The following is a 26,900-nucleotide window of genomic DNA, read 5'->3' on the forward strand; positions in this document are numbered from 1 at the left end:
CACGAGAGAAAGAAAAGAAAGAAAGACAGAAAGAAAGAAGAAAGAAAGGGCATCACTCAGTGATGACATCTTCACCGATGACATCACAATTGCTCAAGCGGACATCACTAATGACTTCATCACTGATGACATCACAGATGACAACATGTGAAATGTTCAGTGATTTATGACATCACTGATGATGTCACCCATGATGTCACAATGTCTATGCATAAGTGACATCAGTTCACTGGTCTTCTTCTGTGGTGTTTTATGGCAGTTGTCATCTTTTATGTTGCATTACCGCCTCCCAGAGCAATCTAGTAAGACAGTGGTGCCAGTGGGGGTCCAAAATGCGTGACTCAGTAGCCAATGAATAGCCAGGAAGCGGGCTCGCGCCACATTTGAATGCTAAAATAAAGCTAATATACAATTTGATTCTTTAAATGTGTGATCCTTTCAAAGTACATCACAAATGGCCGGTCCATTTTGCTGCAACTCGACAGCGATGTTGAATCCAGAACCTTACTTACGGGAACTATTGTGATGTAAAAAAAACTGGTCCATTGGAGTGAATGGAGAAGTCGCGACTCTTCTGACTATATATACACAGCTCTGCCATCTACTGTTTCCCTTCCCTCACACATTGTCATTGTGGCATCATCGTCATTTCACAAAACTGATGATGTCACAATGTCTATCAGTTCACTGACGACATCATAATTGCTCGAGTGACATACTCATGACATTACTGATGACATCACAATTGCTCGAGTGACATCACCGTTTGCATCATCACTGAGGTGATGACGCCAGAGTTGGACCGGTCGTAACTTATAGCCTCTGCAGAGAAAGATTGACATCACTGATTGATGATCACAATGACTATGACATCATCAGTGTCGGTTATAAATCACTGATGAGTCTGTAGGAACCTAGCTACTCTCAATGGGTCAACCAAACAAGGGCAAGAAACAAGAACTGCATAAAAATGTGTTGGAGGAGCTGCGGAAAATCTACCAGACTAAACTGTTGCCACTGGAGAAGGCGTATCTATACCACAACTTCCACTCCCCGGCACTCGAAGATGCTGACTTCGACAACAAGCCCATGGTCCTCCTGGTGGGTCAGTACTCCACCGGGAAGACCACCTTCATTCAGCACCTGATGAAGCAGGACATTCCCGGTATGCGGATCGGCCCCGAGCCGACCACAGACACTTTCATCGCCGTGATGAATGGTGAACATGGGATGTTCCCGGGCAACGCTCTGTTGGTCGACCCTAAAAACCCCTTCCGCCAACTCTGCACTTTTGGCACCGCGTTCCTAAGCAAGTTCATGTACGTTCGGATGCCGATCCCCCTCCTGGACAGCATCACTATCGTCGATACTCCTGGAATCCTGCCGGGCGAGAAACAACGGATCGGTACCAGAGGCTACGACTCTGCGGCAGTGATGGAGTGGTTCGCTCAGCACGCAGATCGCATTATCCTCCTGTTCGACGCCCAAAGGCCGGACATCTCTGACTCGTTCGCCGAGGTGATACGTGCCCTCAAGAATCACGAGGACAAGATGCGCGTGGTGCTGAACAAGGCAGACCAGATCAGCGCCGAGCAGCTTATGAGGGTCTACGGAACGTTGATGTGTGTGATGTGCCAAATCATCAGCACATCTGAGGTGTTACAGCGCGTATACATCGGTTCGTTCTGGGACAAACCCCATGTGATCACTGACTATGGAAAGTTGTTTGAAGCGGAGGAGCGGGAACTGTTCTTGGAACTCAAGTCATTGCCACATAAGGCAACGCTACGCAAACTCAACGACCTCATCAAACGGGCACAACTTGCTAAGGTGCAAGCATACATCCTCAGTTATCTGAAGAAGGCGATGCCGACTGTTTTTGGAAAGGAGTCCAAGAGGGAGGAGCTGATCTCCAACCTGGAAGAAATCTACCAGAAGATTGAGAGGGAGCACTATATCTCACGTGGAGACTTCCCCACACTTGAGAGGATGCAGGAGCTGCTTACTGGCCACGACTTTGCCAAGTTCTCAGACCTAAGGCCTGAGCTCCTGAAGGCCGTGGACGACATGCTAGCCAATGACATCGCCCCTCTCATGTCAATGGTATGCCGTGAGGAAGCCTCCATGCTCAACCAGTACATCCAAATCCAAGAGAGAGCCTTCGACAGCACCAAGAGCGTGTCCTCGGGTTGCAGCGAGGGTGCTAGTGAAGGCATTGATGAGCTGGAGTGGGTGGTGGGCCACGACAAGCCCTCGTACGACGAGATCTTCAACACCCTCTCTCCCATAAACGGCAAAGTGTCCAGCGCTGTGGCCAAGGATGAGATGCTCAAGTCCAAGCTGCCCGACACAGTCGTGGAGAAGATCTGCGAGCTGGCTGACGTGGATAGAGACGGCAACCTCGATGATGAGGAATTTGCCCTGGCCAACCACCTAATGAAGTTGATGCTGGTGGGCGAAGAGCTGCCAAGCGAGTTGCCCGAACACCTGATTCCCCCGTCCAAGCGCGGAGGAAAATAGTGAAAATGTAGCCTGGAACTGGAACTCATGTAACTGGAAATGATCAGAATGTCACCAAATTTGGGCTGGATGTCAACACAGAAACATTTCATCAATACCAGTTAAATTTATCCACTTAAACACAACATGATTTAAAGGTGAAATCAAATACTGTAGTGGACTACAAACGGACAAATGAGACATTAATTCACTATCACTATCACTAGCACTAGCACCGCCCCCTTTAAGGTTAGGGGTGGGGCCACAAGGCATGACTCAGGGATATAGGGAAGTGGGGGTTAGCATTGCTAGTCTTACTAGTGCTGTAGTCAGCTATGTCTTGTCTGTACCTTACACCCTGATGTTGCTTGGAATAAACTGCCAGCGGTTGTAGGAGAGAGTGGATTTTTGGAGACAGGCTTGAGCTGGGAAACATGGAACGTGGGATGTACTTTGACAGCAGAGGGGTTAATGATTCAACCTCAAATGGCGAAACAAAACGGGCAGAGTTTCTTAGAATCTGTCCAACAGAAGATCCTGAGCAGGAAGCCTACCAACCTTTTGCCCCGGTTGGTAGTCTGGGGGGGGGGGGGGGGTTGTAGTTTGATGATGGTCAACGGAGCTGTTGCAGGCAGCGGGGGTGGAGTAAAGCATCACATGCATCCTTCCCCACCTTATGGCACTGATGGAGATGGGCCTGGACTGAGGGGGGGGGGGGGGGGGGGGACTTCATCCTTCAAGGCTGAAAACAAAGAAGGTTGGTAATCCATGGCACACTCACAAGGCAACATACATGTAATCCATGGCACACTCACGAGGCAACATACCTGTAGCAGCACTGGTTTGGGAGCTGTGTGCATATTCCACCCAAGGCAGGTGAGTACTCCAGGAGCAGGGGTTCTTGAGGCCCAACGCAACAAAGTGCTGCTTCCAGGTCTTGGTTGGCTCGCTCCGCTCCGTTTGTCTGTGGATGGAACCAGAAGATAAACTCACTGTGGCTCCAAGGGCTTGACATAGCACCTTCCCAAAGTCTGGAAATAAACTGGGGTCCCCTGTCCAACACAATTTCCAGGGGCAGTCCAAGGCGGAAAACGTTGGTGACCAGGAGTTCAGCAGTCTATCTCTACCTGTGTGGGAATCTTGGGAAGAGCCACAAAATTAGCAGACTTGGAAGATCTAGCCACCACAGTGAGAATGGTCGTGTTACCTTTGGATGGAGGAAGACCTGCAGTGACAAAGTCCAAGGCTATGTGGGACCACTAGGAACCGGCCGTGGCCAGAGGAGACCAGGCGCTGACTGATGAGACACCATGGTGCATACAGTACACAAACCTCACAGGCAGCAGCAAAGGCACGAGTGGAGTGCCTTCATGGAGGGCCACCAAGAACGCTGCTTCAGGAGGGATAAGGTACAGTTGACACCTGGATGACAGGTGAACAGGGAGGTGTGCGCTCACTGCAACACCTGGGAGCAAACAGACTCAGGGACAGAAAGCCGGTTAGCAGGTCCTTTACCTGGGTCAGGCTGAGCTCACTGTGCATCATCCTTCACCAGGGACTCAATTCTACACATAGCAGCCACAATGCAGGAGGAAGGGATAATACAAAAAAAAAAAGTCAGTTCTCCCGTCCGGACCCCAGTCATATTTTTATGATCTGTCCAGACAATAAATGGCAGCTTGGCCCCCTCCAGCCACTCCACTCCTCTAATGATAACAAGTAGTTTTACACCCCCTTGTGGCGGAACAGAAATATCAGGTCAGGGAATAAGCCTTTTGAATCAATGGCATGGTCTTCAAAAGTGGTGGCTCATTTGGGAGATATATCTAATTCAAGTGGCCTTATTAGCTTTGAAGAATTGTGAACCATGTTTGATCTACCAAGGACATCTTTTTTCCTGTATCTTCAATTACGGAGTGCACTCCGTGCTTGTAGAGTCCCGTGGAGCACAGGACTACAAATACACCCAATCGAGAGTTGGGTGTCCACACTGCCCACCAGAGGACTTGTTTCAGCCATATACTCACAACTTCAACATCCATGCCATTGACTAAAACTTGGATAATAATGTATGTGTAATGTAAACTGTATGATGGAAAATGTTGAACTGCAATAAAAAATAATTGATCACAAAAAAAACAAGTAGTTTTACAGCCATCAGCTCCCGGTTGAACACATCATAATTCCTTTCTGCATCAGACAGTTTCAGAGAAAAAAAGCACACAGGGGCAACTCCCCACGAGCAAAAGTTGCCCCTGTGTGCTTGGGACAAAACGGCTCCTATACTCCTGTGCTGGACGCATCCACCTCTACTACAAAGTGTGCCTCTGGGTCAGGATGAGTCAACACGGGGGCCGCAGTGAAGCGTCTTTTCAGCAGCTGAGAAAACCACAGAAGAAGCTGGAGAAGTGAGTGGTGAGTGGGGGGGGCAGCCACCTGACAAGTTGCGTAAGCGTCGATAGAAGTGAGCAAAACCGATGAACTGTTGTTGAACTTGTTACAAGTTGGTAGGTCGGGCCCAATCCTCCACAGCTCGGATCTTTGCAGGATCTGACTTGACCTGTCCATGCTCATCGCAGGAACGAGATGGTCTCGTCTGTTCCTGAATCCACCAGAGCACGCAGAGGGAGTGATTGCTGATCCCAACAAAGCATAGCCTCAAGCCAAGGGACGTGTCCCCTACCAATACCAAGGCTCTGAAATGTCAGAGACACGCTTGCACCAATCCAGCCCCACAGCAGGTTTCATCTCAGCTCTGAGATGTTCTGGCTGGAGGGGGTGGAGAAGCCCTCTGTAGGCTAAAGGTGTACAACTATGAGAATTATAATACACTATGATCCGTGCAGAGAAGAATTAGTGACCAGTTTGATCTCATATAAAATTGAGTAAGTGCGTTCCGAGTCCTGTCCGTCACGAGGTTCCGGATCCTGTCAGTCACGATTTGTGATGGAAGTGATGTCACTTGTCTGGTGAAATGTTCTATGGTCTCCCCCGACTCTAAATATAGCTGAACCGTTTGGTTTGACCAAGTAAAACTATTTTTATAAGCATTTTACAAAATGTCTATGGGAAAATAAATTGCGGAAGAAAATCTCTGGTACCGTGCTGAAGCAGGAAGTGACGTTCACTTTGCCTCTCTATATCTAAACATACAAGAACGTGTGTGTGTGTGTGTGTGTGTGTGTGTGTGTGCGTGTGCATGTGTGTGTGTGTGTTGAATGCATTTGCAATTGTCACATGTCATACAAGAGAGGAAAACCCAGCCTGTTACAGTAGCTTGAGATGATGGGACACACGTTTGACTTCTCAGTGTTGTTATGATGCTGAGTTGAGGCTGATGCAGAGTGGAGGTTATGATGCTGAGTTGGGGATGCTGAGGCTGATGCAGAGTGGAGGTTATGATGCTGAGTTGGGGATGCTGAGGCTGAATGTCGTCATGGTGGCACTAAAGGAGCGATGGAACGTTCCCCCAAAGCAACGGCAGCGTCTGACAGGCTGGCTGCACCCTGCCAGCTTAGATTAAATCCCTTGGGGTCCTCCAGAACTAGCTAGCTGGCTTTGATATTATGGTTTCTATCTGCTATGGGACACAGATCCAATATTTTCAAAATGGAATATTTTTCTTCTGTTTGGACAATGAAAATATCAGATCCATAATGTATGGATTTGAGTTGCCTGTGTGCCGTCAAAGGAATTCAGTTGTCTTTCCTGTGGAAGTGATCTTGTTGGCTTGCACCATGACTGCTCTACTGATGTTTCTCACTACATTACATTACATTACATTACTTTTGAGTGTTTACAATATGAGGATGAGTACCTGAATCGACTTGCTTTTATTAATTCGTTTATTGTGGACAACCTGTCGACCAGTGTTTGTGTAGTAGGTGACCTGAATGCTGACCTCTCAGACGGCAGCTCCCTGTTTGCCAATCACATGTTACAGTTTTGTGAAGACAATAATTTTATACTGTCCAGTCAATTGCTCCTACCTGTGGGTAGCTATACTTATATAAGTGAAGCCTGGCACACAACCTCCTGGCTTGACCATTGTATCAGCACTGCTGACGCTCATGCAGTGTTACGGTCAATAGAGATTGTGTACGAGGTGTCCACAGGTGATCATATTCCATTCATTATGTGTTTGGACATAGATAATCTCCCGGAGCTAGCTCATAAAGTTTATAGTGCAGGTAAGGCTAGAATTGACTGGGCTAAGCTATCCAGGGCTGATGTGTTATCTTACTATGGGAAAACTGATGACCTTCTGAGTAATGTATATTTACCCTTAGGTGCTGTTATGTGTGCTGATGTCAATTGTAAAAATTAGTCACACCATAAAGACCTCTGTGCCATGTATGACTGTATTGTGGGAGCTGTGTATGAGGCCAGTAGGCCTTACAATACCAAGCCTAAGGCACACAACATCAAGCCTGGCTGGAATAAGCATGTTGCTGCACTTCATATAGAGGCTAAGGAGGCCTATAGGGCCTGGGTCTTGGAGGGTAGGCCTAGGCAGGGTCCTGTCTTGGATCACAAAAAAAGCACAAATGCTAAGTTCAAATATGCAGTCCGCTATGTGGGTAAGAATGAACAAGCAATGAGAGCTGACTCTATGGCTGAGAAGTTGCTTGGTAACAATGTCACTGGATTTTGGAAGGAGGTGAGAGCCCTGAACAAGAGCAATACATTGTTGCCATGCACCATAGAGGGGGTCTCTGGTACAGACAACATAGCAACACTACTCTGACCTTTTTAATTGTGTGACAAGCGATCCCTTTAATGTGGGAAACATTGCCCATGACGAGGCAGTGTCTATTAAAACTGTTGAGGTCTATCAAGCTATTGCACAGTTGGCTGACAATAAAGCAAGTGGCTTAGATGACATCACTGCAGAGCACCTTAAGCTAGCAAGCCCTAGGGTTGCAGCTCTGCTTACCATTTGCTTTACTGGTTTCATGAGCCATGGTGTGTTGCCTCAGTCTATGTTGTCTGTTACTCTTGTGCCGGTCATAAAAGACAAAGCAGGTAAGGTAGGAAGCATAGATAATTACAGGCCGATTGCTCTGGCTAGTGTGTTATCCAAAGTACTGGAAAGGATTTTATTAGATCATTTAAGCTTTTTTATTTCCACAACAGACAATCAGTTTGGCTTAAAAGCAAAGCATAGTACTGATTTGTGTATATATGCTTTGAAAGAAATTGTTGAGACCTATAGAAGGCAGAATTATTCTGTACTAATTGGTTTTATTGATGCCTCTAAGGCGTTTGACCGGGTCAATCACCATAAACTGTTTTTAAAACTGAGTCAAAGAGGTGTGCCTGGCAGCATAACCCATCTCCTGGCATACTGGTATGCCAACCAGAATATGCAGGTCAGATGGGGCAATAGAGTATCCACCCCCTTTGGTGTTGGTAATGGGGTGAGGCAGGGGGGGTTACTCTCCCCAGCTCTATTCAATCTATACATGGATGATTTATCTGACCAGCTAAATCACTGTAGGACTGGTTGTATGATTGGTAATACCTTAGTCAACCACCTTATGTATGCGGACGATTTGGCCATCGTCTCCCCTAGCAGTGCTGGGTTTCAACAACTATTGAATATCTGCTCCATCTATGGATGTAAAGTACAATGCCAAAAAAAGTGTGGTTATGATCTGTAGAACTAAAGGGGACAGGGATCTCACTTTTCCTGCTTTTTATTGGCCTGATAATGTTTTATCTGTCTGTGTTAAAACTAAATATCTGGGTCATTTTATGACAGACCAAATGTCTGATGATGATGACATGTACAGACAGCGCCGTATGTTATATGCCCAGGCTAACATGTTGGTTAGGAAATTCCACTTTTGTTCTGAGGAGGTAAAGCTAAGTCTCTTTAGGGCCTACTGTACCCCTTTGTACACTGCCCCCCTGTGGGTTAAGTATAACAAAGCTAGCCTCCACAAACTCCAGGTTGCATACAATGACTGTATGAGGATTTTGCTGAGAAAACCCAGGTGGACTAGTGCAAGTGAACTGTTCTGCCATGCAGGTGTCAGCACTTGTACAAATGATGTACAAATTTATTGGGCGTCTAAATGTCTCTCAGAACTCGAATATCATGCTACTAACCAACCCTGGTATTAGTTCTGTCAGATACCAATCACATATGTGGAAGTTTTGGTATAAGTGCCTTTTATAGATATACTGTGTATTTGTGTGTTCTCTCAATTGTTGTCTGTTGTTATATCTGGACCCTGTGTCTGCAAATAAAGTTGATGATGATGATGATTACATTACATTACATTACATTACATTACGTCATTTGGCAGACGCTTTTATCCAAAGCGACTTACAATAACACATTTTTGTCAGCAATAGAGCAATCGACTATGCAACACAGTCTATGACAACTACAACTTCTGTAAGGAATAGTGGTACAAATTTAGTTTAGATTTTAGGTTAGTTAGGGTAGGGTTAGGTTTTTGTTTTGTTTTGTTTTTTTGTTTTTTTTAGAGACAAAGAAGTTAGTTCAAGAAGGGCCCAGATGGAGCCTGAAAAGGTGTGTCTTTAGTCTTTTCCGAAAGATCGGCAGTGATTCGGCCGTCGTGACCGAAGGTGGAAGCTCGTTCCACCATTGAGGTTCCCAGGGACGAGAAGAGTCGCGAACGGGATGAGCTATATAGAAAGCAGATAATTATGGCATTTCCATGTATGTACAAATAGAAAAATCCATCACACTGCTCTTTCACCACATGGAAGACAGATTGTATCTATTTATGTCTGTATGAAGAGGAATTCATTGAGCAGAGAGGCTACATTCACACTATTAACTGCAATCTGATATTCAGAATGCAGAGACAATCGTTTGATAAACAAATCCATCAAAAATGAATTTACTTTCTAATGGTATGCGGTGCGGCTACGTTTAATGACTGGATGACATTGTGATGAATGAGAGCGTGATGGTCTCCAATCCAATCCGGCAGATGAGAAAGATGATGGACTCCCAGATACGATGGGGTCAAAGACAACAGTGTAGAAGTAATGAAGCCGTAGTACTGTAGCAGTGAAGAGCAGTAATGAAGCCGTAGTACTGTAGCAGTGAAGAGCAGTAATGAAGCCGTAGTACTGTAGCAGTGAAGAGCAGTAATGAAGCCGTAGTACTGTAGCAGTGAAGAGCGCAATGACTGACTGAAGTCTGAGAATCACATCTGCTAGGAGACCACGCGTGGCGTTTTCTGTCCGATGCTTCCTGTCAGAAAGAATGGGGAGAGAAGATTTGAGTTTGGGTCTTTTTTTCCCTGGCAGAATGTATTTCGAACAAAGAGAATGAATTTCACATAAGCCGTGACAACCAAGGAACACTAACTGACAGTGGCATTTCAGTCCTGTTACGGCTGTGACAAGAGGAAACACTGCTGCCACCATCCAACGGTCAAATGTCAGCCTGCTGTTATCTCGGCGTTATGACACATTTCACTCGGTTATTAATCTGAAATGTGGAAGTGACATCATTTCTTTGACTGGGAGAACATGATTAGCGTAGAGCTACGGTTGTGTGAAAACCTCGCTACTACAGTATATATGTACTATGACTGGTGTAAAAAAAGTATTTTGTGTATTATGTGCACAGAGAGATCCCAGAATCTGAGGCTTGTCACTCAGAAAACTAATACACTACTTGTAACTCGTTCTCATTCCTAAAGTATTATTATATTTATATTACTAGCTCAGATGTAGATGGAAAGAAGCGTCAGGTTTGCTTGTGTGGCTGGCAGAAGGTAACAACTTTAAAGGGCCTTAGAATCCATCAAGGCAGGAAGAGGTGCGTGCGTTAGACTCCTTGGTCCGTGTTTCAAGACGGGTCGGGTGGGTTGCCGACATCGCCGCTGACCCCTGACGCCTGTTGTACGTGAGCCGATCCCTGCCCGGGCGACGCGACGCGGTCGGAGCGCACTGAGGACAGTCCGCCCCGATTGACAGTTGCGCCGGGGGCTGGGGGCCCCGTCCCTCCCCCGCAGGGGAGAGAAGGCGCAACGAGCACTCAGTCCACGGCCCCGGGAAGCGGCGAGGTAGGGGCGGGGGGCGCTGTAAAGCTCGCGGCCGCGAGCCACCTTCGCCTCGAGCCTTTCCAAGCCCACCCAGAGCCGGTCGCGGCGCACCGCAGCGGAGGAAATGCGCCCGGCGGGGGCCAGCCAGCGCCGGGGGGAGGTCCCGCGAGGGGATCCTCCGAGTCACCGGGCGACCGTCCCTTACCTGCCGGGTTGAATCCTCCGAGCGGACTGCGCAGACCCCACCCGTTTACCTCTCAACGGTTTCACGCCCTCTTGAACTCTCTCTTCAAAGTTCTTTTCAACTTTCCCTTAAGGTACTGCTGGGACGGTGCTGAAGCAGACTCAGACAGCTGGGACAGTGCTGAAGCAGACTCAGGCAGCTGGGACAGTGCTGAAACAGACTCAGGCAGCTGGGACAGTGCTGAAGCAGACTCAGGCAGCTGGGACAGTGCTGAAACAGACTCAGACAGCTGGGACAGTGCTGAAGCAGACTCAGGCAGCTGGGACAGTGCTGAAGCAGACTCAGGCAGCTGGGACAGTGCTGAAGCAGACTCAGGCAGCTGGGACAGTGCTGAAACAGACTCAGGCAGCTGGGACAGTGCTGAAACAGACTCAGGCAGCTGGGACAGTGCTGAAGCAGACTCAGGCAGCTGGGACAGTGCTGAAGCAGACTCAGGCAGCTGGGACGGTGCTGAAACAGACTCAGGCAGCTGGGACGGTGCTGAAGCAGACTCAGGCAGCTGGGACAGTGCTGAAACAGACTCAGGCAGCTGGGACAGTGCTGAAACAGACTCAGGCAGCTGGGACAGTGCTGAAGCAGACTCAGGCAGCTGGGACAGTGCTGAAACAGACTCAGGCAGCTGGGACAGTGCTGAAACAGACTCAGGCAGCTGGGACGGTGCTGAAGCAGACTCAGGCAGCTGGGACGGTGCTGAAGCAGACTCAGACAGCTGGGACGGTGCTGAAACAGACTCAGGCAGCTGGGACGGTGCTGAAACAGACTCAGGCAGCTGGGACGGTGCTGAAGCAGACTCAGGCAGCTGGGACAGTGCTGAAGCAGACTCAGGCAGCTGGGACGGTGCTGAAACAGACTCAGGCAGCTGGGACGGTGCTGAAACAGACTCAGACAGCTGGGACGGTGCTGAAACAGACTCAGGCAGCTGGGACGGTGCTGAAACAAGGCGCCTGCACTGTCCACGTTCTCTATGCTCAGGATGATTCTACATGGCAGCTTTCTCATCTGTACATGTTTCTGCCCATTCTCTGAATAGGAGTTGGCATGAATTATGCATATTCTGTACATATGCTACCCCCAGTGATAGTGAAGCATTGTGTAGCAGAAAGCTCTTGTGTGAAAGACGTTAAATTGACAAAATAGTCTCTGTGTGATGTTTATTACACATCTTGAGACTTCCAATTTCAGAAGGGACTGCAGGCCTACCACTGACACACATTAACGTCGATCGAAGACCAGCTCAGTGGCCTTGTGGTCTGAGTGTCGTGAGTTCGATCCCCGGCCGAGTCATACCAAAGACTATAAAAATGGGACCCATTTGCCTCCCTGCTTGGCACTCAGCATCAAGAGGGTTGGAATTGGGGGGTTAGATCACCATATGATTCCCGAGCGCGGCACTGCTGCTGCTCACCGCTCCTCCAGGGGATGGGTCAAATGCGGAGAACAAATTTTGCACACTCAGGTGTGTGACACTCAGTGGGACACTCAGGTGTGTGACACTCAGGTGTGTGACACTCAGTGGGACACTCAGGTGTGTGACACTGAGTGGGACACTCAAGTGTGTGACACTCAGGTGTGTGACACTCAGTGGGACACTCAGGTGTGTGACACTCAGGTGTGTGACACTCAGTGGGACACTCAGGTGTGTGACACTCAATGGGACACTCAGGTGTGTGACACTCAGGTGTGTGACAATCAGTGGGACACTCAGGTGTGTGACACTCAGGTGTGTGACACTCAGTGGGACACTCAGGTGTGTGACACTCAATGGGACACTCAGGTGTGTGACACTCAGGTGTGTGACAATCAGTGGGACTTTACCTTTACCTTTATTCCTTAGCGGACAAACGTACTCACTGCTCAGTGAATTAAAGGAGAATGCTTTCCATGTTAAGTTAACCCATTGCTACCTGATGCAGCATTTGCGTGTATATCCCTCATTTGTGTGTGTATCCCTTTAAGTCTTAAAGGGATACACACACAAATGCTGCATCAGGTATCAATGGGTTAAGAATGCACTATATAGTCCTGCACCCAGGGACAGTCAAGACTTGTGAATACACTGCCTAAAGCTAGGAACTGAAGAATGAACACATACATTTGTGACGTCTCTGGGAGGTCAAATCTGGCATTTCTCCATAAACAATGAATGGGCCGGTGACTTCGCAGTGTTTCCCACAGGATTTTGAGTATTTGTGGTGGGGGACCGCAGACCCTCTAAGGGGGTGCGGGGGCATGCCCCCCCCGCAAGATTTTTTTAAAACATTTTAAAGTAAAATGGATGAATTTGGTGTACTTTGAGAAAGCTTAAGAGCAAAATTAAAAGGCTAGATCTATGAAGAACATGTCATCATTACTGTGCTGTGGGTTTACAATGACAAACTAAATTTCTCCCTATAGGTCAGGGATACTCAACTTGCTTTGCCACTTTCGTGAAATGATAGAAGGCGAGGGGCCAGTTAATAAACAAACAATATACATTTTTCTGTAGCGGATTGTAGGTTTTTGGGGTGTCAGCCGGAGTTTAGGCTGACAGTGTTGTGCACACCGGATAGTTAGTTAGGTTAAGTTAGTTAGGTTAAGTACATACACAAGTGCCTGGGTAGCGAGCAGATGGCGGTATTTGACAATTTAGCAGCTAAATCATAGATTATTGAAAGATATTCCATATTCCAGACTGAAATGCTATAACAGACGTATTGGCCAGAATGACATGAACATTTGGACACTTATTCAGCGGGTATCTTGCATGTTGCGTTCAGGTGCACTGTAAAAAAAAAAAAAAAAATTGGTCAACATCTTTTTGTGGCGGTCAAAATCCTTTTGTGGCAGCCCGCCACAAATTCCTTTATGTATGGGAAACACTGTGCTAGAATATAAACTACATTTTGCTGTGACAACTTAACTTAGTGTCTTACGGCTCCATGAGTTCATTGTCAATGGAGCTCCTGGTTTTACATCCCAGTAACAAAATAAAATCCAAAGTTTCCCTCTATGATTTCTAGCTTTAGGAAACAGACACTGAGTGAACCCTCCTGGGGCTCAGAATGGGCGGCATTCCCCAGCATCACAGCATCATGTACTTAAAAGCTATCATTATTATTATTATTATTTCTAAGATCTATTGAAAACTTTCCTTCTCGCTGTCAACTGATTCTTGCAACTATCTTATTTTTTGTTTTTGAATTTTGATGTAATAAAATGTAAAAAAGGGTAGGCATTTATAAGCTGCGGCTTCAGCCTACACCTTTTCGGTCTCCTATATATAAACGCACATTATTACTGTAATGCATTCATGTGAAACTGAAAAATTGACCGAAATAAATTATTTACTTACTTATCATCCTTCCCCTCAGTGTTCATGCTGGCGTCAGCTCCTCTTCCTTCAGAGCACGCATGATAAGAAATTCAAAATGTCAGGTTGCCATGATTTATCGCACAGTCCTGAGCTGTGGGCTTGTATATTATCTACAAACATTTCCTTGACAAGAATAAATATCAGATTCATGGCTCATAACTGGTTTTCGTGCGTCTCTCTCTCAAAACGTTGTAATGTAAGTATTGCGATCAGTGCAGAGGCACCCATCTCTTGTTTTCTTTCTTTTTCTTCAAGTGTCTCTTCCTCCGGTGGAATCTAAATTGCATATTATCTGATATGCAGACGGCAAGCCATTTGTTGTGGTTTTCTATAAGACAGACCTCAAATGAAAGAGAATGGATCAGTGCTTTAGTATATTAGGTTCACCACGGGCTGTTCCATTTGAGAAAAACTTTCAGAATACAAATGCAAAGGATTGTTTAATTGAACTTGCCTTGGCGATGTTACAAATTGCTTTTTGTTTAAAACGCTCACTCTCCAATACCTTCCTCGAGTGCAAATTATCTTTTTGTTTTTGTCTATATAATTTGCCCATTCGGTATAAACCACCATTGTACCCATTGCTTTAGATTTCACATAACAACCCGCTCCCTGAAATATTTCATTCAGAATGAAAATTGATATTTTCCAAGTGCTTCTTCTTGGTGTACCATTGAAATTGGTTCATTCAATTCATTGTGTATAAAGCCAGCGAGACCTGTTTTCATTTTGCATTTGTTGTTGTGTTGAGCAAATAGTGGAGCAAGAGAGAAAGCAAGTCCGAGAGTGGAAGAGAGAGAGAGAGAGAGAGAGAGAGAGTGGAAGAGAGAGAGAGAGAGATAGAGAGTGGAAGAGAGAGAGAGAGCGAGAGAGAGAGAGTGGAAGAGAGAGAGAGAGAGAGAGAGAGAGGGAGAGAGAGAGAGAGAGAGGGAGAGAGAGAGAGAGGGAGAGAGAGAGAGAGGGAGAGAGAGAGAGAGGGAGAGAGAGAGAGAGAGAGAGACACAGAGAGAGAGAGACAGAGAGAGAGAGAGAGAGAGAGGGAGAGAGAGGGAGAGAGAGAGAGGGAGAGATAGAGAGACAGAGAGAGAGAGAGAGAGAGAGAGAGAGGGAGAGATAGAGAGAGAGAGAGTGAGAGAGAGGGAGAGAGAGAGAGAGTGGAAGAGAGAGAGAGAGAGAGAGAGAGAATCAAAGAGAGAAATAGAGACTAGAAATGCTCTGCTGTTCGGGGCCCCTGAATAAAATATCACATGTGCTGGTTCAATTTCGGCACCCAATTACTGAGTGATGAGCTGGAGTGATAAAAGCAGGCTCGTCTGTTCTGTACTGCACGTTCTTTTCGCCTGAGTTCTCCTGAGGGGATTTTGGGGGGGGGGAGCGTAGGAGTTGGATGACTGCTGTGATTGAGGCTGTACGAGCTGATGAAATTACAGTAATGCATTTTTTGTGGTTTCAAACCACCTCATCCTCCATGAGAGGAGCATGCATTAAGAGCACCCTTCAGTAGGGGAGAATGTCATATGTGACAGATGTCAAAAGCGTCTTATTCAAATGGCAGAAAGAAAGAAGGTGGAATGAGTTGTCTCTCACTAGGCGACACGTCAGACTGAATCTATTTCCATAAGGAGGAGAGGAGCCACTTGATTTAGACATTTTCCCCAATAATTGCCGAGGACAGGAGGCTATTACGCCAGACGCCCCCTTAGCAATTACATGTGAGTCGTCACAGCTTTAGAGCGCATAATGGGCTAGTTTGCTATATCGAGGTCTGGCTCAAGGCTGCCATTTGTAATTCTCCACCCTGGCAAACACTATTCTGCAGCTCCAGGACAGTGCGGCTAATAAGCCACTATAAGCATTTCCATTCCTGTAAGAAGAGGTTGCATGCATTTTTCCAGCGTGCTTCCATTGAATTCCTATAATAGAATAGCCTATAATGTTATAAGCTATTTTCTGTTAAATACACTATATTTAAGCAATATATCACGAGAGCAAGTGTGTTGTGGTGAATATATCCCCCTGATCAGTTGTTATCCCACGAGGCCGCAGGCCGAGTGGGATAACAACTGAGCAGGGGGATATATTCCACAACACACGCTGCTCGAGTGCTATATTGCTTTTATAAAAGGGTTCCAAGTATAATAATATAATAATAATAACACTATAAGTCCGACTGGCCTGGTATTCTGAGAGTCAGTTGAAACACTACTGTAAGGCGGGACCTCTAGCAAGAAGATAGACCTGCGGGTGATTTGATTGGATCGTTCTGGAGACTGAAGTTGACATTGGCCAATCCTGGCGCTTGGCTGAGAGCTTTCTGGAAACCCAGGCAGCTCGAGCGCAGCGTTGCATTCTCAGGGCTTGCCCGACACCAACTAACGTTACGGGGTTAAATGCGAGGTTAAATGCGGAGTTAACAGCCTTTCTTTTGCAAAGAAGACATTAGCCCGCATCTATTCTTGTACAAAACATCATTTTCTGCGAAGTATTAGTAAAGTTATAAGCGAAGATCGATTCACAAGGATCTGACAGCTGTCTCTGCCATTTTTTTTTCTACGTTGTCATTTGAGGTAAGCCTTATTATTACTCTCTTAGTAAGAGAGTTGCCATGGCAACCAATAACCCATGGCCATGGGTTATTGAACTCGGTTACTGGAATTATACAATGGCTGTGAACCAATCAGATTGCTTGATTTGAGAGAGCCATTTTATAATATGTGTTACCATCTGATCATATCCTCCGTATCATCCTCATTCGTGTAGTTTAATGCATAATGTTATGAGATGTTATGAGAGATGAGTGGCCTTTTTTTTTGCAGGCCATGCCAGGCCAGGCCAGGCCACCGGGCATCTGCCCGAAGTGCCCGGTTATGCAGTCCGCGCCTACAGCAAGAGATTATCTGACATATATTGCCACGCCCCCGCCTTTCCGAGGACAGTCAGAGCGATAAATGTGAAATCCATCTATAGCAACATCCTTATCTAAAGTAGACTTGGAGAGCCAGGTCTCATCTATAGCAACATCCTTATCTAAAACAGACTTGGAGAGCCAGGTCTCATCTATAGCAACATCCTTATCTAAAGTAGACTTGGAGAGCCAGGTCTCATCTATAGCAACATCCTTATCTAAAACAGACTTGGAGAGCCAGGTCTCATCTATAGCAACATCCTTATCTAAAACAGACTTGGAGAGCCAGGTCTCATCTATAGCAACATCCTTATCTAAAGTAGACTTGGAGAGCCAGGTCTCATCTATAGCAACATCCTTATCTAAAACAGACTTGGAGAGCCAGGTCTCATCTATAGCAACATCCTTATCTAAAACAGACTTGGAGAGCCAGGTCTCATCTATAGCAACATCCTTATCTAAAGTAGACTTGGAGAGCCAGGTCTCATCTATAGCAACATCCTTATCTAAAACAGACTTGGAGAGCCAGGTCTCATCTATAGCAACATCCTTATCTAAAACAGACTTGGAGAGCCAGGTCTCATCTATAGCAACATCCTTATCTAAAACAGACTTGGAGAGCCAGGTCTCATCTATAGCAACATCCTTATCTAAAGTAGACTTGGAGAGCCAGGTCTCATCTATAGCAACATCCTTATCTAAAACAGACTTGGAGAGCCAGGTCTCATCTATAGCAACATCCTTATCTAAAGTAGACTTGGAGAGCCAGGTCTCATCTATAGCAACATCCTTATCTAAAGTAGACTTGGAGAGCCAGGTCTCATCTATAGCAACATCCTTATCTAAAACAGACTTGGAGAGCCAGGTCTCATCTATAGCAACATCCTTATCTAAAACAGACTTGGAGAGCCAGGTCTCATCTATAGCAACATCCTTATCTAAAACAGACTTGGAGAGCCAGGTCTCATCTATAGCAACATCCTTATCTAAAGTAGACTTGGAGAGCCAGGTCTCATCTATAGCAACATCCTTATCTAAAGTAGACTTGGAGAGCCAGGTCTCATCTATAGCAACATCCTTATCTAAAGTAGACTTGGAGAGCCAGGTCTCATCTATAGCAACATCCTTATCTAAAACAGACTTGGAGAGCCAGGTCTCATCTATAGCAACATCCGTATCTAAAGTAGACTTGGAGAGCCAGGTCTCATCTATAGCAACATCCTTATCTAAAACAGACTTGGAGAGCCAGGTCTCATCTATAGCAACATCCTTATCTAAAGTAGACTTGGAGAGCCAGGTCTCATCTATAGCAACATCCTTATCTAAAACAGACTTGGAGAGCCAGGTCTCATCTATAGCAACATCCTTATCTAAAACAGACTTGGAGAGCCAGGTCTCATCTATAGCAACATCCTTATCTAAAACAGACTTGGAGAGCCAGGTCTCATCTATAGCAACATCCTTATCTAAAACAGACTTGGAGAGCCAGGTCTCATCTATAGCAACATCCTTATCTAAAACAGACTTGGAGAGCCAGGTCTCATCTATAGCAACATCCTTATCTAAAGTAGACTTGGAGAGCCAGGTCTCATCTATAGCAACATCCTTATCTAAAACAGACTTGGAGAGCCAGGTCTCATCTATAGCAACATCCTTATCTAAAGTAGACTTGGAGAGCCAGGTCTCATCTATAGCAACATCCTTATCTAAAACAGACTTGGAGAGCCAGGTCTCATCTATAGCAACATCCTTATCTAAAACAGACTTGGAGAGCCAGGTCTCATCTATAGCAACATCCTTATCTAAAACAGACTTGGAGAGCCAGGTCTCATCTATAGCAACATCCTTATCTAAAACAGACTTGGAGAGCCAGGTCTCATCTATAGCAACATCCTTATCTAAAGTAGACTTGGAGAGCCAGGTCTCATCTATAGCAACATCCTTATCTAAAGTAGACTTGGAGAGCCAGGTCTCATCTATAGCAACATCCTTATCTAAAACAGACTTGGAGAGCCAGGTCTCATCTATAGCAACATCCTTATCTAAAACAGACTTGGAGAGCCAGGTCTCATCTATAGCAACATCCTTATCTAAAACAGACTTGGAGAGCCAGGTCTCATCTATAGCAACATCCTTATCTAAAACAGACTTGGAGAGCCAGGTCTCATCTATAGCAACATCCTTATCTAAAACAGACTTGGAGAGCCAGGTCTCATCTATAGCAACATCCTTATCTAAAGTAGACTTGGAGAGCCAGGTCTCATCTATAGCAACATCCTTATCTAAAGTAGACTTGGAGAGCCAGGTCTCATCTATAGCAACATCCTTATCTAAAGTAGACTTGGAGAGCCAGGTCTCATCTATAGCAACATCCTTATCTAAAACAGACTTGGAGAGCCAGGTCTCATCTATAGCAACATCCTTATCTAAAACAGACTTGGAGAGCCAGGTCTCATCTATAGCAACATCCTTATCTAAAGTAGACTTGGAGAGCCAGGTCTCATCTATAGCAACATCCTTATCTAAAACAGACTTGGAGAGCCAGGTCTCATCTATAGCAACATCCTTATCTAAAGTAGACTTGGAGAGCCAGGTCTCATCTATAGCAACATCCTTATCTAAAGTAGACTTGGAGAGCCAGGTCTCATCTATAGCAACATCCTTATCTAAAACAGACTTGGAGAGCCAGGTCTCATCTATAGCAACATCCTTATCTAAAACAGACTTGGAGAGCCAGGTCTCATCTATAGCAACATCCTTATCTAAAGTAGACTTGGAGAGCCAGGTCTCATCTATAGCAACATCCTTATCTAAAGTAGACTTGGAGAGCCAGGTCTCATCTATAGCAACATCCTTATCTAAAGTAGACTTGGAGAGCCAGGTCTCAGAAACAACAATGAAATGGGCACCAGTCGTCACATCATATCCAATTTTGGTAGGAGACCATTAACATGCAACAGCATTAACATGTATAAAGTGTAACCCAGGCATATTCTTAAAATCATCTGGCGAGTTGCATATGATAGAGGGATCAGGCCTATATATATATACGTGTATATATGATAGATATATATACAGGTGGAGCCTGCGGGCCGTATTTTGCCCATGTGTGCTCTATGGCTACGTTCACACCGCAAACCTTAGCACTTAATTCTGATTTATTGCTCATATTTTGTTTGTTTGGCTGTTAAGAATTTTTTTTTTAAATGTGGCCAATACCAGATCCCAGTGTGAACTGTTCACGGTCCTGAACTGACCAAACATTATGTAGGTTTATCACTCAAAACACGGTCCAGCTCAATGTAAAATGAGCAGGTGATGTGACCATGAGTGCATCATTGGTTTGAGTCTTTAGCGTCTTTAAACTTGGCTTTAATGCACTTCCCTGACACTGCAGCCACGTTCTTCTGTTTTCGGCCATTTCAACCCAATTCGGCCATTTATTTCAATATGCTTTTGTGACAGGTCCGGTTCTCAAAAATAGAATCAGACTTGTGTCTAAATGAACCAGACGTGCTGCAACAATAACAGAACGTCTTTGCACAGAATTATCAAACAAGAAGTTAACAAAACGGGAGCAGCTTACCTGGAACAGGTTGGGGGCGATGACAGATAGACGGCCTGGCTTTAGTGGACAGCCCCAGTCTGTGGTGTGGATCTTTCGGAAAAGACTAAAGACACACCTTTTCAGGCTCCATCTGGGCCCTTCTTGATCTAACTTCGTTCTCTCTCTTTCTTAAAAAAAAAAAAAAAAACTAACCAACCTGGTACCACTGTTCCTTCAGAAGTTGTAGTTGTCATAGACTGTGCTCCATAGTTGATTGCTCTATTGCTGACAAAAAAAGTGTTATTGTAAGTCGCTTTGGATAAAAGCGTCTGCCAAATGACGTAATGTAATGTAATGTAATGTGTGGAGGCCAGATACAGGCAGCCTCCGCTCATAAGACGCTACTTGAACATAAGGATCACACACACACACACTGACACCCATACATGAAAACGGAGGGGAAAACGACTAGGGAATGGGGGCGACAGAGAATCCGTGGCTTGGCTTCAATCCCCAGCAGAGAGAGCCCGCAGCGGAAATGCCACGTCATATATAAACGACCATAAGCCACTCCCACTTCCCATTTGATACTCTGGTACAAAGACGCAAATTGCAATATCATACATCACTCACTTGACAGCAGGGGCGGACTGCATAATCGGGCACGTCGGGCAAATGCCCGGTGGCCTGGCCTGGCCTGGCCTGGTTTTAAGTCGGGTTTTTTTTTGGCCTGCCAAAAAAAAAAAAAGGCCAGGCCAGGCCACTCACTGAACAGCAGGCCAGGCGCCGCCTACTGGTTTACTAGTGGTTTTATTACTTTATTCAGGTTTAAAGTGGGTGCATCTCATTGTAAAATTGGACTTGGCCCAAATTGGGCTTCAAACGGCCCAAATTGGGCTTCAAACGGCCCAAATCTGGCTTTAAACGACCCAAATTGGGCTTCAAACGGCCCAAATCTGGCTTCAAACGGCCCAAATTGGGCTTCAAACGGCCCAAATTGAGCTTCAAACGCCCCAAATTTTTCGCCGCCGCCCTTCGGACGCCGGCCCATATCGGCCTGGCCTGCTTGGTATCTAATGCCCGGCCTGAATTATGATCCCAGTCCGCCCCTGCTTGACAGATAACTTAAATGATATGACAGTCCTAACCAAGGGTATCTGATACACAGCTCAACCTGTGACACTTTCAAACACAGGCCGGTTACGATATGACCCCTCAAGTTTTTCTCGTACAAGAAATACTTATAATAGTATAAATAAAAATAATAAAAATACTTAAATGGGTGTTAACACCTCACTGCCCTCCCCCTCCTGACTGCCTCTATCACAGCTGTCTTCCATGTTTGCATTCACCAAGTGACTGATTCCAGCCAGCACAGAAATATTTGACAAACGTCGATCTAGAGCAGGGTCCCCCTGTGTGGCCCGCGCTGGAATTGCTTTATTTTTTATTTTTGACAGTGTACCTGAACGCAACATGCAAGATCTGACTAAGCCCCCGTTCACACAGGATGCCGAAGCAACGCTCAACCTAAGCTCTACCTACGCTGAACCCACAAGTTTCATTTAGGCATCCTTGTTAACAGGCGAAGCCGTTCACACCACCCGCCACGCGCACGTGCCACGCCGAAGCCACGCTCAGGCCTTGTTCAAGCGATCGTTCAGGATTCACGCCTATTCCAAGCGTGACGCGTGCTGAAGCCAAGCATTGATCTGTCAAGCCAGGCATGAAGACAATGGGAGTTGTGGGCGGGTTCAAGGTGGCGAGTAGGCGCTAAGAGGAAAAGAGAAGGCTTCTTGTGTGAACGGCTCAGCGTGAGCCTGCCTCAAGCTTCAGTTCTGCTTACATTAGGCGTCCTGTGTGAACAAGGGCTAAAAGTAATCTCATGTTAAGTTAAGTTATGTTATCCTTTATTTATCCCCATGGGGAAATTCATCCTCTGCATTCGACCCATCCTCTACTAGGAACCTTTCTAGAACTAGGAGCAGTGGGCAGCGACAGTGCAGCGCCCGGGGACCAACTCCAGTTCTTTTGCCATTGCCTTGGTCAGGGACACTGACAGGAGTCTTAACCTTAACATACATGTCTTTGATGGTGGGAGGAAACCGGGGCACCAGGAGAAAACCCCACACAAAGATGTGTATAAATGTGTATTTATATAAATACATTTATATAAATGTGTATAAATTACCGTTCAACACTGAGGAAATGTCCAATTGTTCATGTTCAAGTCATTCTAATAGTCAACTTCTGTTGTAACATTTCAGTCTGGATTCTGGAATATCATCTTGATGAAGTCAGTCAATGTAATGTAAGAAATTACTGTTCACCACTGGAGGAAATGTCCAAATGTTCATGTCATTCTGGCCAATACTCCACTTCTGTTATAACGTTTCAGTCTGGAATATGGAATATTTTTCAATAATCTTGATGACTAAACGGCTAAAAGTAATCTCATGTGTAAGAAATGACTGTTCTACAATGAGGAAGTTTGAAGTAAACATTTAAATAATTTTTAACAGCTGTACCATTAGCCTCCATTCTATGGCGATAATTACTAACTTCACGACTGTAGCTCACTGTAAACTGAGTGGACAGTGTCGGTAAGGCATGGTGTATCTTGGTTATGTAGGGGGGATGTGGCAAATGAGCTAAACCTCCAAAAAAGTGGTGTATCCCTTTAACCTGAGTCTTAAATTGAACAGGCTACCTACCACCTGTTAGTTCTCTATTGAGCATTCTGTCATCTCTGTCACAGCTGATCATTCCTTCCCTTTTGATTGCTGCCATTTGCTTCCTTTAATTCCTTTACATAATGTCCATTACAATATTTTGTTGTATTTGTGTTGTTGTATATTATGTTAATATTGGTTTTCTTATGTATTGTGTTTTTGTCTTAGTTTGCTTTAGAATTCTGTTGTAGTTCGGGTTGAATTACTAGTTTTGTTCTGTATTTATTGTAGTTATGGTTTGTATTATTTCTGTTTTGTTCTGTACTACTTTTGTGTATGTTTTGTTTTGTTTTGTGTTTTAATCTTGTGGTGCATTTTGTCAATATGCATTATGTCAATGTAAACGTACTAGTTATTATGTAGTATGCATCATGCTGTTTTAATGATGCTGTTTTAATATATTTTAGGACCCCAGGGAGACTAGCTTTCACTATTGTGATAGCTAATGGGGATCCAATAAAACAATAAATACAATCTGTCACCTCTTTATGTTGCCAAGTCTGTAGCAAACACCATCTATTTCAGCAGCATTTTCCCCTTTGTGTCATTTCTAATCCTCCATCAATATTCAATGTCATTCCACTTGTGATAAATGTCGGCAAGCTCCTGCAGATCTTTGTCATATGTTTTGGCTGTGTCCCTCTCTCTCTTCCTACTGGGAAGCTGTTTTTGATACTTTATCTAAGGTCACTTCGGTGCCCATTGAGCCATCCCCAATTGCTGCACTGTTTGGAGTCCTGCCAGCTGGGACTCCTCTCTCTGCCCAAATACTTGTTAGATTTGGTGGCTTTTCTAACTCTTCTAGCGAGGCGATCAATTCTAATGAATTGGAAGGGTCCCTATGCTCCCACTCATTCTCGTGGGTGGGAGACTGGAGAAAATCAAGCACACCCTGCTCCCTGCACAAGTACTATAAAATCTGCCAGCCTTTTTCACAATATATAAAGGGCATCCAAATTATCCCGTCAGCTCCGGACTGAAGAACCTTTGGTCCCTCTTGATCTAGTCTTGACCCCGATCTACAGTATCTGACCTCTGTATAAGCTACTTCTACTGGCCTCTTTTTATCCTTAATTGTGTCTACCCTTGTTGTTTATCTTATTTAATATTATTTATTTTTTCTCTGTATGTTATCCCCCCCCTCGTGGATATGTTGTTTTGCTGTAACTGTGAAGTTATGTGTGTTGTGTTGTGATGTACGTGTTTTGTTTGTGTAAACTTGAAAAATCCCATAAATAAAAAATAAAAATAAAAAATATATATTCAATGTCACAGTAACTACCTGGTACCAAGATTTTGTTTGAAGGTTCTCTGTGCAATTCTCGTTTGTTTGATCCCTCCTTTGTGTCTCTTATAGACCTACTGTACTGTATTTGAGTTTCAAAGACTAAATGAAGATCATTTCAATTCAGATCTACCCTCGCGTATGTTCGATGTCCTAAATTATGCAGTTTCCCATGTACTATATTGCGTAGGCATATAGATACCCACTAGTGTTGCATGAGTGTACCTGCTTTGTGTGAAAACAGGCTCCCAAAACCCCTCGACGTGAAGCTCATCGGTGTGAAAAATAATCTTGTGACATTTCACCTTGGCAGAGCATTTTCTTTTTTTTTACTGCACTTGTTGCCTGTACCTCGAAAGCAGATCATGAATAGTTGAGCGCTGAAAATTGGCCATTCTGAAGACCTGTAGGAAAAATGATGCTGCTAATACATCTACTGCATGTGTAAAAGGAAAGTGGATTCAGATGTTATTATTTCATTCTGTTCCCCAGCTCCTACTTTTCAAGGATAAGAGCAATTTTCCCATTTACAATTATTGATAGTGAGAGAGAATATTCAAATTACAGTGGCGACAGAGCAGCTCAGGGCAGCCAAGGTTGGCTGCTTTTCAGCGTCTATGGAGGTATGCAGGGTGAAAAGTGACAATGTTCTACCATTTCACTGCCAACACATACTTTACAAAGGATTACACCCATTTCTTGGATGTTACTGTTAACATCACAATAAAAACACACCAGAGTCTACTAAACTCAGAACACGGAGCACACAGCAATCTTCTTGCTTATCAAAAACCTCATTGGTCACAATGTATTACTTGACAGTGTCACTCAGACAAAGATAGTGCTAATTAGCCCCGTTATGACTCTTTCCGGGTAGACAATGCTACCCTACAAGAGTCCCGTGTCCTTTCATTGCGACTCTCGGTCCCAAGCTGTGTAAATCAGCGATACACACGTATTTACAAGTGTCACAGAAACATTTCAAAGACACCTACTAGAGCAGAAGGGTTCATTGCTTCTTGACGGCAGGGTTTGAAAGCTCGAAGCTGCTCATAAATGCCTCTTTTCATCCGAAGTCTGTGCTGGTGATATGATTTTTTCCGGGTTAGAGCTCCCAGCCGTCACAGCGCTCAACATTACCACTCTGGGCGAAGGCTCAGTAAAAAATAATATCACCAGACTTCAGATGAAAACAGGCATTTATGAGCAGCGTCGAGCTTTCTAACCCCGCCATCGAGAAGCAATGAACCCTTCTTCTCAAGTAGGTGTCTTTGAAATGTTTCTGTGACATATGTGCGTATCACTAATTTAGACAGCTTGGGAGCGAGAGAGTCGCAGGCAAATCTATGTACGGACACGGGACTCGTATAGGTTGTCTACCCGGAAAGAGTCATAACAGGGCTAAGTGCTAATCAACTTTTGGCTAAAGGAGGCCCTGACATCTCTATTAATAAAGGAGAATAGCAACAGGAACGTTCATTAGAGTCTATATTTTATATATAAATTAAGGATTTATACATTGCCCATAAAGAAAAAAATACAAAACATTTGTTTGATCTTACATGACATTTACATGTGAAAATTTACACAACATATTCAATAACTTACAAATGCTTTATTTGCATAAAAATATATCTCTTTACAAAAGTTTGGTAATATGTACATATACATATACACAGGTTCTTGAATGAGATGACCATTGTGTGGTACAAGTAAAAGCATTCTAATCTACTCCAATGTCTGATGAGAGACTGACTTGCAAGATCGTGTGTTTTATTTTATTTTATCAGATGCATGTTTTCCTCGTCCATAAGAAATGTGAACTCGCAAAATATATGACATATTGATAACACAAGACATCTTGCCAAAGAGAATGCCATCAAGTATCAAAACTGTATAAATGTACAAAATGTAACCGCAATGACAGGAATTCAAAGTACTATAGCAGCAGTTGCTATACAGGATCACTCTTTTGCCGACATGCACAAGTATGAAACTATGAGCTGCTTTTCAAAAATGTCTTCTTAGATAAATCATGTGGGCTGATATCACTCAGCCAAACTCATCGCAAACTGTGTCGATAAATTACACTGATGTACAATAATGCAATAAACGTTATGTCGTCCTTAAAAACATATGCCCATACGGTATTCAAGGCACTGCAATGATATATAAATGTGATGACAGACATACTAGGGATGTCCCGATCACCTTTTTTTGCCCCCGAGTCCGAGTCCGAGTCATATGATTTTGAGTATCTGCCGATACCGAGTCCCGATCCGATATTTCTGCAATGCATT

At 44.7% G+C, this 26,900-nt stretch overlaps 1 pseudogene across 1 annotated transcript; it reads left to right on the forward strand.

Moving 5' to 3' along the window:
- The first annotated feature begins 927 nt into the window (after positions 1-927).
- Positions 928-2,520, forward strand: LOC310800113 (EH domain-containing protein 1 pseudogene; annotated as a pseudogene). Its single transcript has one exon. The product of its transcript is annotated as an EH domain-containing protein 1 pseudogene (transcript).
- The last annotated feature ends 24,380 nt before the right edge of the window (positions 2,521-26,900 follow it).

Source organism: Poromitra crassiceps, assembly GCF_964638095.1.
Source record: "Poromitra crassiceps genome assembly, chromosome: 29".
Taxonomy (NCBI): domain Eukaryota; kingdom Metazoa; phylum Chordata; class Actinopteri; order Beryciformes; family Melamphaidae; genus Poromitra; species Poromitra crassiceps.